The sequence below is a fragment of the Anoplophora glabripennis genome, unplaced genomic scaffold (genome assembly GCF_000390285.2).
Source record: "Anoplophora glabripennis isolate ALB-LARVAE unplaced genomic scaffold, Agla_2.0 scaffold9, whole genome shotgun sequence".
NCBI lineage: Eukaryota > Metazoa > Arthropoda > Insecta > Coleoptera > Cerambycidae > Anoplophora > Anoplophora glabripennis.
Genome location: NW_019416258.1, coordinates 1,460,562 through 1,473,591, shown reverse-complemented (window position 1 = coordinate 1,473,591; position 13,030 = coordinate 1,460,562).

Below are 13,030 nucleotides of genomic sequence, written 5' to 3'. Positions count from 1 at the left end.
AGATCGACATATTTCAATCATTTTTAATTGAATTCCAATATTTGCATATTTTAATAAATATAGCTAAATAACAAAGACTAGAACAGAGAACTACAATACAGAATTGTAGATAGGATATTGTGACTAAAGGACTAAAGTGTATTTTTAATCTCAAAGCCCAAGTTTGTTATTTGAGGAAAAAGCACTTTAGACCCGAGGTGTTTAAGAATTTAAGCATTTAGTCCCGAGGTATTTAAGTATTTAAGTACTTTTGTCCCAAGGTATTAGCTAATTATTTTTATTAATTAAATTCGGGTTATAACTAAATTTAATATGTGGAAGCTAAAAGTGACACTAAAACTATACTATTAAACACCAAGGGACTAAAAATGCATAAATTCAATAAGTTTAGCTTAATAATAAAAACTAAAACAGTACTTTACAATACGAAATTGTAAAGAATTGTAAAGAGCTAAAGTGTATTTTTAATACCGAGGACGAAATTTGTTGCCAAAGACATAATCAAGGGCAACATTAGAGGGAGTAAAATTCACTTTAGTCACAGGTCACGTAGTTTTTGAACCCCATTGCTTAAAACCAATTATTCAATATTATTTTTAAGTTCAGGAACTAAAGTGTGGTTTTTAGTTCCCTAAGAATTTAAATTTACCTTTAATAGTCTGTGCCCTGTCAAACTTCGCCTTCGGGAATAAACACTTTAGTCTCTCTGTGTAAATATAATAAATATTATGAAATGGCTTGATATACGCCAGAATATCTTGACAACTATTTTAAAGAGTAAATGTTACTTCCTAAGATTAGGAAGTAAAACAACACTTTTAAATGCGTTATTCTATCAAAATCGTCCTCATAAATTTCCTGAGTTGGGATCAGTTCATAGTGATCTATTTTATTTTCTTTCAGAACATGCAATGCTGATGCTGCTTGTTCACTTGAACTATGTGGTCTTTCTTCAAACTCAAGCAGTAGGATATTCAATTTGGTACCGTTACGAGTTGCATTGGAAACTTCTTTTTATCTGCTGTACATGTCTATTTTCGCGAATCTGCTTTTCAATTTTGCTAATAATCCCTTGGGATATAGGTGACAATTCACGGAGCACAAAATAGTACCGAGAGACTAAAGTGCACTTTTTAATTCCGAGGGCAAGGTTTGTTCATTCGTCCACTTTAGACCTAACGGGCTAACGCTAAAGTGCTACGGTTTGCACTGCGTGTGTTAAGATAACAGACACAAACAAAAAAAAGTTGTCTGTACTTTTCATTCGACATATGTAATCCGTAGTATTTTTGCCTCCTGATCACGAATCCGGTGTCTGAATTGAGCTATCACATCAGAGGAATTTCCTAACCTCAAAAAACAGGTCAAAAATAGCAAAAATTCACGAAAAAGTGTTAGAAATAATATAATTTTTTTTCTATATTCGAATGTTCATTTATATGGTTAAGACCCCACCGAACGTAAATCCGCGGTCAGAAATGATGGTTCTTTTTCTAACCTCAAAAAAACATGTCAATTAAGGTCAAATATCACGAATTTTTAAATAATAAAAGATTCGCGCCAAATTTGGTATACGGGGGCTTTCGGGGTCGCTGATCACGGATCTGCAGTCAATTATGCAAAATTCATAATGGCGGATCCAAGATGGCCGATCAAATTTTAAAAAAATAACAGATTCGTGCCAAATTTGGTAAAAGGGGGTTTTCGGGGTCGCTAATCACGAATTCGAGGTGAATTTTGCAAAATTCAAGATGGCGGCCGACCAAATTTTCAAAAAATAACACATTCGCGCCAAATTTGGTATACGGGGGTTTTCGGGGTCACTGATCACAAATCTGAAATCAGATTTATAAAATTCGTTTTTAAAAATTTAATCAATTACCTATGTATTTTATTACCTGAGATTATTCAGAAAGTCCGTGAATAGATCTTTTACAGAAAAAAAAACAAGATACAACCGAGAAAAAAGGTTAAAATAGGTTATAAATTAAACAAAAATATTACAAATTGAATTACGCAATTCTGATTTTTTGAAAATTTGGTCGGCCATCTTGGATTTTGCAAAATAGACCTCGGATCCGTGATCAGCGACCCCGAAAACCCCCGTATACCAAATTTGGCGCGAATTTGTTATTTTTTGAAAATTCGTGATATCTGAATTGACCCGTTTTTTTTGAGGATAGAAAAAGAACCATCAATTCTGACCGCAGATTCATGTTCGGCGGGGTCTTAACCATGTAAATGAACATTTGAATATCGAAAAAAAATTTTATTGTGTTTTTCCTAGCACTTTTTCGTGAATTTTTGCTACTTTTGACTTGTTTTTTGAGGTTAGGAACTTCCTGTGATGTGATAGTTCAACTTTGACACCGGAATAGTGAGGCAAAAATACTACGGATAACACATGTCGCATGAAAAGTACAGACAAATTTTTTTACGTAAGATTTGACATAGTTCATTTGTCATCTTTTTTAAGAGAGAAAAAATAAATTTAATTCCTGGGGACTAAAGATGACACTTTACTCCCGAACTAAAACTGTACTTTTAAGTAGTGTTACTTATTTCGTCCATCCTATAAGTGAATGCGTATGTGACCTTATAGTTGGGATATGGTATAAATGAACGCATTTATATCATACCATAAGGAAAAAATAATTCCGGCATAACGTTTTAGTGGGCATCGGATTGTTGTAGAGGTACAGTTGAGTGAATTAATCATCATTATGAGGCAAGTTTTGTATTAAAAATAATGATGAGAAAAATTCGTACCATAATTTTTGTTTACACAATGTCATCAAACAATAAAATTTCCAAATAGTCTTGGTACTTTAATTGATCTCAAGCTTATTATAGTTAGGGCTGGCCCATTGTTATTTTACAATCGACTACTGTAATCGATTAATTACTTACTAATCAACTAATAAACAAATATCTTACTAATTATTCATTTGGCGATTTAAACGTTCAATAGTTGAAATCAACAAAGATAAACATCGAAACAAAAGTTTAAATTCCCGTATCTGTGATGTCAAAATCTGTTACAGTTACTTAAGTTACTGTATAATCCGTACGATTATTTTTGAATAGGTGTATCATGTCAATTAATTATTATGGGAAGGCCTAATTGTTATATAATCGAGTTGGATTTTTGTAATAGCCTCAAGGATGTCTTTGGATGTACTTCCACAATAAAAATTGCGTGATGAATGATTGTCTCCCTTTTTTCAACAATTTTCATGCCATTAAATACATAATTCTACGGTATTTCAACAATTAACTGACGAATATCTCTATAATAAACTATAAATATACACATCAACTGTATACGGGGGCAAGTCAGGTACAACCAACGAGGTGTCAATCAGGTGACTCATACTACTCAAACAGTGGTTCCTTTCTGATTTATAACTATGTAAATCCCAACGGAAGAAGCCCAGTTTTAATGCATTTGATAAACATTCGAGTGAACTGTCTAGCTTACATTTCGCAATAACTGACATTTTAGTTTAATATAAATGTAATCTACGGACGATTTAGTAGACGAGGCTGTAGTGCGCAGATCAGTCGCTACCTGCGATACAATTAGTTACAAATTCTTCCAAAGACTCAAACAATGCAGGAAAACGCTTGTGGACTTATTCAATGTTATTATTGGACAACGAATATCTAAAGAGTGCAGAAGAAAACACATAGAAGGATACAATAAAAAGTTTGTTCCTTTACATCAAAATTAGATTCCATAATAGTCTCGCCTTAATGAATAATGATAAATATTGATGAATAGCAGAAGAAAAGAAATAGAAGAATATACGAAAATACACGAAGAATACGAGGTATTGTTCATTCACATCAAAACTATGCTCCATGCTAGTCTAGCCTTAAGAATGCGTCTTATTTTATTGTATCAAAACCAGACTCCGTACTACTTTAATTTTGATAGATGTGATAAAGGTTGGAAAAGTTTGATGAGCCATCCTCAACATAATCCTAATTTTGATCATATGACTTCTGGCAAAATAGAAGGTCTTGTTCCTTTCGATTAAAATTAGATTATACATTTGATGACTATGCCAAAAAAATGGAGAAAATTTATTGAAACATCCACCATATAATTTTTGATTTTGACCAAAACTCTCATTTGTTTTTACCTTGTCTATAACCATAGGGATGAAAACAATTGATACAGTTAAAATCTGTAAAAAAAATGGAAAAACGTTGTAATTCAATGTCCGTCCAAGGACCGGATTGAATATTATCACCGAATAATAAATTTTTAAAAAAGATTCAAGTCTCAAGAGAACTCAAAACAGCCTCTTATTCCTTTGCATTAAAACTAAACTCCACAGTAGTCTATATTGGATATGACGAATGTTGGAGAAGATTTACTGTCAAATTGCCAAACACATCTAAAAAGAGACAGAAGAAGGAAATAGAATAGGATTTTGTTTCTTTGCTCAAAATTAAACTACATACTCATAGTCCATATTTAATGAATAGATAAAAATTGGAAAAAATTCCTAATTATAATCTTGTAATAAATCTTGTTACTTAAACTGGTTTCCTTAGTCGACAGTATGTGTAAGCAGGATACGAAGCGTTCTGCCGAGTTCGCAAGGAATGCTTTGACTACTACAGTAAAGAATCTCTGACCACTTAGTAAGGAATAATCTGATTATAGATTAAAGAAGTCTGCTTTAGTTGTTACTGTTGCTGCTGCACATGTTATTGCTGTTGTTGTTCCTGCTGCTGCTGGTGTTGTTGATGTTGTTGTTGTTGTTTTTGTTGTTGTTGTTATTGTTGTTGTTGTTGTTGTTGTTGTTGTTGTTGCTGTTGTTGTTGTTGTTGTTGTTGTTGTTGTTGTTGTTGTTGTTGTTGTAGTTTTTGGTGTTGCTGTTGTAGATCACTAGCATCAATACCAACGACAACCACAGCAACGGTAACAACTACAACAACTACTACTGCTACTACTACTACTACTACTACTATTACTACCGCGGCAACAACAACGACAACAACAACAACAGAATCGGCAGCACCAGCAAGATCAATAACAGCAATAACAACCACAACATCTAATCTAAGGCAAAGATGTTGATAAAAATCGATGGATCTCAAATCTGCAAAACGAGTAAGAGACATCCTTGGAGACTTCATCAAAGTTATTATCGAATAATGGGATATCTAGAAAATCATAGGAAATGTAATAGAAGGATACAATAAAGTGTCGATCATTTGTTTTAACTTCGCCTGTGATCATAAGGAAGAAAAATTGAAATAAGCAAGAAATGAGAGAAATATATTTTAGTTTAACATAAATGTAAGGGCCAAAACAACGAAAAAAAATTCCTTAAGGTTATTATCCAATAACGAGACAGCTCAAAATTAATTGACCATTCACATTCCAATGCAAGAAATGAGCGAAATATATTTTAGTGCAATAATATGATTTCAAAGATCATGAGAACCCAAGAAAATCCTTGTAGACTTGTAATAATTTTATGATAACCTTGATTGTCCAAAAATTAAATATCTAAGAAAGCAGAAGAAAAGGAATAAAAGGACACGATAATTTCTGCATCCTTTGCAGCAAAACTGGACTCGATACTAGTCGAATTTTAATGAATATTAAAAAAAATGGTGAAAATTTAATAGCAGTTGGTTTTTAATCTTGTTTGTAACATATAAAAAATGAGTAAAAACAAATTGGGACCAAAACAAAGCAGGAAAATTTGTCATCAAATAATGAAATTGCAAAAAAAAAACAGAAGAAAGTAAGTGGACAACTATAACACAGCATCCTATCCCTTTAAATTAAAATACAACATACTGGATTTAATGAAATGACCAAAATTGGAAAACATATGCTGAACCATACGCCTTACAATTCATATTGTGACCAAATGACTGCCATTTGTTCTACAAACTATCATTCACTGGAGGGTTTATCCAATAAATTGTTACTGATGCTTCTTACGACCATTCTGGCGATTTTTTTTAGTTATTAGTGGGTTCATGCATTATACTATAATGCAAGAAGGTTAACTGCCTTACACAGACAGGATCTGAAGCTACTGTGCGATGACTATGGGATTCTTGTGTTATTCTTTAAGTGTATCAGGATTTTCCAATCCTAAACAAATTCTTTTGTCTAGGAAAGGAAAATATCAAAAGCATTACATATCTGTTCATTTATCAGATAAACGTTAAGTTATAATTATTGCTAGTTCTAATTCTTAATAAAGAAAAATATCAAAATTACTGTAATTTGTTCGGTATTCTACGAACGTACGGTACAGATGAAGTTTGTATGTGTAATTTATGACCGCCTATTTGAAAAAAATCTGTAGTGAATATTAAGCACCCCCCGAATAATGACTTAGTAGTTATTAGAATTGTTTGATCTAGATAATCCTTTCTAGGAACCAATACTTTCATATAACCTATATAAATTCTTAATGACCGTCCCAAGCCACTGCTGGTCTGTATATAATGGAGAAGTAATATTCAAAAAGTATTAGCTTCCTGTTTTATTATTTTTCTATTAACCGAAATTCAGGGAAAGGCGACATTCATAAATAATTAAGCCATAGGTCCACGATTTTTTTTTTAATTTTGTCATTATTTCTACGAAATTCTCTATTAACTTCAAATGGTAACGCAACTTGCAAAATAGAAAGGAATTCGATTTCATAGAAATTATAATATGTGATAGAACTGACAACTTAAATAATTAAATAATAAATTAACCAATAAATGTAGCAATTTTTAGAAAGGTCCAAGAAACTTTTAAAGTAACGGTTTAATCCGAAAAATTTTACTGATTTCGTACCTTCGCAATTTGAGGAGCGTATCGTTTAAATTTAAAATTACCAATTAAATTTAAAAACCCACTATGATACATGGTATACAATAGATAATATGTAAACAAGCGTTACACACGTTCAACCGGCGTTGCGTATCTCAGGCGTGATGTCAGCAACGCGTAAATTAGGAAAACCATACTTTAATTACATAATTTTACCTGAATTTAGGATCGAGTTATAATAAAAAACTCATTAGGTGCTATTAATGAAACGTAAAAATATAGACTGAAACAAAAGTATACACATCACCTTATTTATCTTCTCCAAACCATTATATATTTACTAAGAAATGCGTAATGAGAAGATATTTAGAGATACACCGGCTGATAAAGTTCGATTAAAGGTCGAAGTACAGTTTAAACATTTCCATGAGGCAGCTGAATTATGAAGAGAAATAAAGTCATCTTGGATGCAGAACAAAATAGAAGCAAAAGGGAGAAGGGGAAGCAAAACAAAGGAGAAGCAAAGAGAAGAGACATCCCCAAACTGGAAAAATAGCAGAACAAAAGACCGTTGTGGTATATTTTCAACATTTTCATGAGGCAGTTGAATCATGAAAAGAATTAAAGTCATCTTGGAAGCAGAACAAAAGAGAAGCAATGGGGGGGGGGGGAAGCAAAACAATGGAAAAGCTAAGAGAAGAGGATTGGAAAGAAACTCGAGGAACATATTTAAATGCCAAAGTCGAAGGATATGTCTTGGGCTGGGTGTGATTCTTTGCAAAGCAAAGGAGAATTACAGAGAGGAAGATTGGAAGAGATACAACTGGTCTTCAAAATGCTAATAAAGCTAATAAAGTTCGATTAAAGGAAAAATACCAGAACAAAAGATCGTTGTAGTTAGTTTAAGCATTCCTATGGGGCAGTTGAATCATGAAGAGAATTAAAGTCATCTTCGAAGCAGAACAAAAGAGAAACAAAGGGAAGAAGAGGAAGCAAAACAAAGGAGGAGCAAAGAGAAGAGGATTGGAGAGAGACTCGAGGAACATATTTTAATACCAAAGTCAAAGGATAAGTCCTGGAGCAGGGTGTGATTCTTTGCAAAGCAAAGGAGAATTAGAGAGAGGAAGATTGGAATAGACATCCCCAAACAACTGGTCTCCAAAATACTAATAAAGCTAATAAAGTTCGATTAAAGGAAAAATAGCAGAACAAAAGACCGTTGTGGTATAGTTTCAACATTTTCATGAGGCAGTTGAATCATGAAAAGAATTAAAGTCATCTTGGAAGCAGAAGAAAAGAAAAACAAAGGGGGGAAGAGGAAGCAAACCAAAGGAGAAACAAAGAGCAGAGGATTGGAAAGAGACTCGAGGAACATATTTAAATGCCAAAGTCAAAGGATAAGTCTTGGAGTAGGGTATGATTTTTTGCAAAACAAAGGAGAATTAGAGAGAGGAAGATTGGAAAAGACATCCCCAAACAACTGGTTTCCAAAATGCTAATAAAGCTAATAAAGTTCGATTAAAGGAAAAATACCAGGACAAAAGTCCGTCGTGGTACAGTTTCAGCATTTTCATGAGGCAGTTGAATCATGAAGAGAATTAAAGTCATCTTGGAAGTAGAACAAAAGAGAAACAAAGGGGGGAAGAGGAAGCAAACCAAAGGAGAAGCAAATGGCAAAGGATTGGAAAGAGACTCGAGGAAAATATTTGAATGCCAAAGTCAAAGGATAAGTCTTGGAGCAGGGTGTGATTCTTTGCCAAACAAAGGAGAATTAGAGAGAGAGGAAGAATGGACGAGACATCTCCAAGCAACTGGTCTCCAAAATGACCTAAAAGATTAAGAAACCTCATAATAAATAGATGGAGCGACTTCTAACGATACTTATAGTTGGGATGCTTCTCCTTTCTGCAGAGTTACAAGTAAACGATTTGCACAAAAAGGAAAATGAGGAACGAAACTGAGTTCTGGTTGCAATAGTATACTGAATACCCTCCAATTGCTTGTTACAAACGTGGATGCATCAGTTATCTATGAAACAGTTGTATTTAAAACTTATTCATGTCCATGCCATGTCTAAATTTACTAATGATTTTTAAGATGTTTTATTTGTTTATTATTATTTACGTGTTTATATTTTTATTAGGTGTTATGTTACTATTTACTGTTGGAATAACACTTTAACAGAATATTTTATGTCGCACCTTTAAACTTGTATACAATGACGTTAACTATATAAAATTCCAAGTAATATCAAATGGATTACACTAACACACGAAAGGTGATTTCCATGCTCATCAGATTATTTTTTTTTAAATAAAAAAAATAGTATGCTGAGTACCGTTATTGCTATGAAAACATCTGAATTGCTTTTAAATTGCAGTTAATTAAATATATTTACAACCGTTTACCAAATTTCATAGTTGCGAAGACATATTTATGGTATCACACCTTATAATAATAAAAATTTTGTTATGTTTTGCCATTTTTCATTAGAGTAGTAGGAATTCTAGAACAGAATTTTTAGAAAGATCAGTTAGTTAAAAATAGTGAATGCAGTCATTTCAATATATACCGTATGATCTCATAATCCTTGTACTTTTAAAAATAGTGTTTATGAAAAAATACCGAAGTGAAATTTGTACAAGTGTATAGGAATTCTTTCTAGGAACCTCGATAAAATTTTCTGTTTCTATTAAAGCTGTACATTACTTGGTTTTCCTTGTGCTTATACGTCAGAAAAAATAAAAAGTTGCTTTGTAGCCTATAATATTTAATAAATATTCCTTTTATTGATTCTGTGAATAAAATTATTTGTTTCATCTGACATAATGTAAAATCTATTTATAAAATACGTATAAAACATTATAAAACGATTATTTAAAATCAATAAAAGAAAATTTGGAAAATTGAATTAAAATTACACTATATATAAATATCTTTTCAATATAGTGCTTTGAGTAGTTCTATTTATCAAAACATAATATTTCTTTTATACCAGTTTCAATATTAGTCATCATCAAAGCAAATAAAATTCAAATTTTATGGAAATTATAGATTATATGTTAACAGAATGCAATCTTTGAAAGATAAATGTTTTATTTAACCAATGTTTTAGACAGTTGCAAAAAGAAAACTTTGGAAACACATCATTTATCATTAAAGTTATGGAATGTGGAATTATATTCTTTAGCTTAGTTTCCGATACAAGAAAAACATCGCAAATAACTTCCACATTATAGTCAACAACGGAACAAAATTTCAGTTCAAATAACTCAAAATACTGTTACATTATTCTGTGTGAGTTTTTATATAACGCAATGAAATTATTTTCATTTATCTATTCAATCTGAAACTTTAACGGTTTAATAATTATGAAAGTCAATAAAATCTTGTGCCGCAAAGAGAAAACATGCTTAAATTTTTAAAAACTGCGAGATTGTTACATAAATTTGTAGCTTAATAACTCACAATTACAAACCAGGCGCCAATTCCACTTAAGATAGTAGTATAAAACTAATAAAGTAAATTGTATGTCTTTGCAAACTTCTCTGATTTCATTATTAAAAGTTATATTCAAATTAAATCCATATTTTTGTCATTTATTTAAATGCATTCACCTATTTCTTGTTTTAATGAAATCTGCAGGAAACTCATCCATTACTCTTTTCTATTTATACAGGGTGTGCCGTTTGAAGTAGCCATTGTAAGACTCAAACAACTCTAACTTACAATTCGTTAATTGAATTCGGTTGAGATATTCAGCCCACAGCTGTATTTTCACTAGTCACTACTATTGGCTAATGTTGGTACTGCCAATTTAACAGCTTAATTGCCAATGAAATTAATGAGAATTGTGAATCTTTCAGTGAAAACGTTACAATTACTTCAGTGGGTGATATTTAAATAATGCTAAATATGTCGGATCTAAATCTATTGACACGGAAAACTGTTTTCTAGCAACTGTTACAATTAAAATGATGCAATACAGCAAATGAAACATTTAGAAAAACAGAAAGATGAGTAATATTGAGAGAGATAATCCAACAGAGCGTGTATGTAAAAAAATGGTTAAGTAAAAAAAAAAGCAAATGCTACTTTGTAGCGGAAATATTGGTGAGAGACCTGACCAGAACTTTGACAAGAAGGGAGAAAAATATTTTTCTACTCACCCAAATGTGATCTTTTATTTCAAACTCAAGTCGGCCTACGGATCTGTTGCGAGGAACTTGTCATGTTAGTTTTAAATGACGCACCCTGTATGTGGGGCCATAGTACTGTAAAGTCACCCACACAAAACGGTGTGAAGCTATTTTAACAAGTAACGCAGATATTTATGTGTTCTATGTGTTCTTTTAGCTGACCTATAACAAAAATAGGGTAAAAATAAAAGACACGCATGTGTCAAAAAATAAATGAAACCAGCAAATCGCGGCACCTATTACCTTTTAAAATGTTTTGTTTCCTCATCGTTTATTTTTATTACTCTACTATTTACGCTATGAAATTACTATCTGATTGATGAGTTGCTGAATTTTATCCAAGTTGTAACTAGCAGAAACTCGAAATCCAACAGTCATACATTTTTTTTAAGATGCACGTACTCTGATGTTTCACATTTTTCTTTCAACCTAGATACGCGTTAGTGTAATGTTTATTGTTATAACTGTCATTATTATAATACTGACTTCTGTTTTTAAATTTAATTTTGAGGGAAGTCTATATAAAAAAAACCCTGGTCGAAGTTTTAGAAATGATCGCCCTGTATTTTCTTAATACACGTTTTATTAATATTTTAGATGCTGTATCTATTCTAGAGCTATTCAAACTACTGAAAGGAAAACAATACTTCATTTATTTGATTTGATAAATTGGATTTTTTATGTTATCCCGATTAGTGTTTCAATCCGTGATAACGATATTATTATTTGCAGTCAGACTGTAGCTATCCGCAATTACTTTCGACATGGGACCAAGAATCATCTTCGCCATCGTTATCATTATTATTTTATACAGGAAAAAGTTTGCTACGAGATGTATTAAACTGATATATTTGATACAGTCTGTCACTAGAAATCGGGGCATCGAAAGATCCGTAAATATACATAAAATATTTTTATTACCCTTTAATTCATAATCACTTTATGAATGGGCGCTTTACCTCAGAAACGTATTAAATTAAACATATCGAAGAATCCGTAAAAATAGATACAAATTTAACATTAACACTCAATTTATCACCACCATCATTATTATCACATTATTTTATACCGAGATGCTATCGCTACGGGATCGTCATCAATATTATCATCACTATCGCCAACATCATCATCATAATCGTCTATAGTAAGAAATCCCCGAAATTGAATATAATTGGAGTATTTAGAAAATTAGAAAGATCCGTAAAAAATGTAAATTTCAGGATGAATTATTATTGTCGAATATTTTATTAATTACTAAATAAAACAATTTTTTTCAATTCGTTAATACCTTCCATATTTAGCTTTTTACGGACGAAATAAATATTGCTATTTATTTATCACCACCATCATTATTATCACATTATTTTATAAGGATCGCTATGGGGGATTTTGAAAAATCGAAAGATCCGTAAAAACATCAAAAATGAATATCACCTTTTAAATCCACAATGAGTTACTACAAATATTATACTAATTTATAAAATAAAAGTGTTTTTCATTTTGTTAGTACTTTTCTAGTTTTTCACAAATGAAATACTGTTTTACCATTTTCGACATAGGAACAAGAAAGTGCTTGAAGCCTGGAGGTCAACAATTTATTTTTAATTTTAAACTTTTACTATTAATTATTGTTACTAATTAAATTAGCAAATAGTTTGTAGATGTCAGTTTGGTCATAATCATCAATATCATCGTCATCGATATTATCATCACTATCTCCAACATCAACATCATCATAATAATCGTCTATAGTAAGAAATCCCCGAAATTGAATATAATTGGAGTATTTTGAAAATTAGAAAGATCCGTAAAAAATGTAAATCCAGGATGAATTACTGTCGAATATCTTACTACTTACTAAATTTTTTTCAATTCGTTAATACCTTCCATATTTAGCTTTTTACGGACCAAATAAATATTGCTATTTGCGGCAGTTACAGAAATAAACATAAAATATTGTTTTTATGTGGATCATCTTAAAATAGACAGTGTGGTTAAATGCGGAGGATGCCTAGAATAAACTCAA